Source organism: Palaemon carinicauda, chromosome 14 (assembly GCF_036898095.1).
Source record: "Palaemon carinicauda isolate YSFRI2023 chromosome 14, ASM3689809v2, whole genome shotgun sequence".
In the NCBI taxonomy this organism is placed as follows: domain Eukaryota; kingdom Metazoa; phylum Arthropoda; class Malacostraca; order Decapoda; family Palaemonidae; genus Palaemon; species Palaemon carinicauda.
In genome coordinates, this window is record NC_090738.1 from 38,706,689 (window position 1) to 38,709,188 (window position 2,500).

General features: G+C 32.4%; 1 protein-coding gene across 1 annotated transcript in view; it reads left to right on the forward strand.

Moving 5' to 3' along the window:
* LOC137652729 (histone H1.1-like) overlaps positions 1–2,500 on the forward strand; it is a 43,479-nt gene that overhangs the window by 1,140 nt on the left and 39,839 nt on the right. The gene's annotated exons all lie outside the window — the stretch shown is intronic.

Consider the following 2,500-nt stretch of genomic DNA (forward strand, 5'->3'; position numbering starts at 1 on the left):
TCCAATACATCGTCAAGACCGGAATGTAACATTTTGAATACTGTGTAGTATTGAGCCTTAAACAATGAAAAGACAAAACTATTATAACTAACTACACATCCTGTAATACATAGTGGTTGGTATAGTCTGTGGAAAATCTAAATGCAACGGATGGTCCGAATTTACACTACCCAATACAAATTGCACACTGAATTAATTGAACGACAGTCTTAGATATTATATTTCAATGGACCACAATTTTTATTCAAACAAGTTAAGATGCAAGTCGCAAATACCCTCCAACAAAGGTACTGCTACTGGCTGCTCCAGCAGCAAGAACTCGTTCTGGCCTAAGACCAGCTAAATCTAAAAACAACAACAAGCCTCTTTGCCTAAAATCTTACATTGATCAGGACCTAAGCGAGTCGTTCTATATCCATAATCAGTTAAAAAGATAATGTTCTCCAGTCTCTTTTATTCGTCAATTAACTTCAAACAAATTGTAAGGCACATTTGAATACAAAGAAGACGAGAAAAGTTCCACAAATTTAAAATGCAACATCATATTCTCTTGCTTGAGGGTACGCTCAGGCACACCATTTTATCTTATTTCTCTCCCTCCTTTTTTTTTAAGTTTATACATGAAAGATCTATTAATGTTGTTAATGTTCTTAAAATATTTTATTTTAATTGTTCATTACTTCTGATATTTATCTATTCCCTGGTTTCCTTTCCTTACTGGGCTATTTTTCCCATGTTGAAGCCCTTGTGCTCATAGCATCTTGCTTTTCCAACTTGGGTTGTAGCTTAGAAAATAATAATAACAATAACAACAACAACATTAATAATAATAATAATAATAATAATAATAATAATACTGAATGATACCAGATTGCAAAGCCGCAAATAAAGATTTAAAATGCAATATCTACAGATATGCTGCTGATAAAAAAAATATAACCAAACTAATAACATACAGTATAAGTGCTTGAATGTATGCACGCGCATATCAGTTTTAAGGACTTGTTCAATGTTTTTTAAACAAATATGCGAATATCTTTTTCCAAATTATAAGTTTGAAATGATGGAAGGAGTTCGATATTGGGGAAATGTAGTTTAACAGTTAAATTATTTTTTTTTTTTTTGTATTTTATGGAAAAAGGGGGTTGAGTATAAATATCTTAAATATACAAAAACAGCCATTACACTTATATATTGATTGATAAAATTAAATATAAATACTTATGAAGCAAGCAAATAAAAACAAGAAGAAAATAAAATAAATCGTGAGAAAGAGATATATGAATAGTCCACATATCTAAGGAAGATTTAATCGGATTAATATCTAAAGTACTTCGTAATATAATCCGTATATATAAGCCAGGATTATCATGAATCACATATGATCTATTATCTAAAGATACATCGTAGATATAATGATTGATAATATATGATTTAACAATTTTGTGCCCATGCAATTACAAATATACTGGAAACTTACTGGATGTAAAATCAAGTAAGCAGCTCTTCTAGGAGAAAAACACTCCAAAATCAAACCATTGTTTTCTAGTCTTGGGAAGTGCCATATCATAACCTCTGTACCATGGTCTTCCACTGTCTTTGGTTAGAGTTCTCTTGCTTGAGGGTACATTCGGGCACACTATTCTATCCTATTTCTCTTCCTCTTTTTTTTCTAAAGTTTTTATAGTTTATATATGAGATAATTTAATTTAATGTTGTTACTCTTCTTAAAATGTTTGATCGTTCCTCGTTTCCTTTCCTCACTGGGCTATTTCCCCTGTTGGCGCCCCTTGGCTTATAACATCTGCTTTCCCAACTAGGGTTGTAGCTTAGCAAGTAATAATACTAATAACAATAATAGAACGAGGGATGGGGCATGGGGTGGGGGGTTAAACGGGTGAATCCCGGCAATATCCCTTGACACGAAAAACAAGACAGTATTACAGCAGAATCATGATCCCTTGTATCTGATGGTCCTCCATTCATGCGTTTTATATGAGATTTCAGCTCTTTGTGTGTGAGGTGGCGAAGACTATTCTCCCTCCTGTGGAAAGTGGAAGAAGGTATTTGAACCCAAGAGGGTAGCGGGGATCCGTGTAAATGGAAGGGATATGCGAGATGGGGGTAAACATGGAACATTTTCTTTTGATACAAGTTATGAGTATTTAACTTTTATTCGGAGTTGAAGAAATAGAACTTCAAAAGTTCAAAATCGCAGCAAATGTTTTTATGTTGAACAGGCTTACATAAGTTCTTTTATAGCTTATATATCAAATATGTTTTAATGTTGTTAATGTTTGCAAAAAATTTTTATTTAAATTTTTCATTAGTTCTTATATTGTTCATTGAATTCCTTATTTCTTTTCCTCACTGGACTATTTTCCCGTGTTGGAGCCCTTGGGCTTATAGCATCTTGCTTTTCCAACTAGGGTTGTAGCTTAGCTAATAATAATAATAATAATAATAATAATAATAATAATAATACAAAAGGAATGTATGA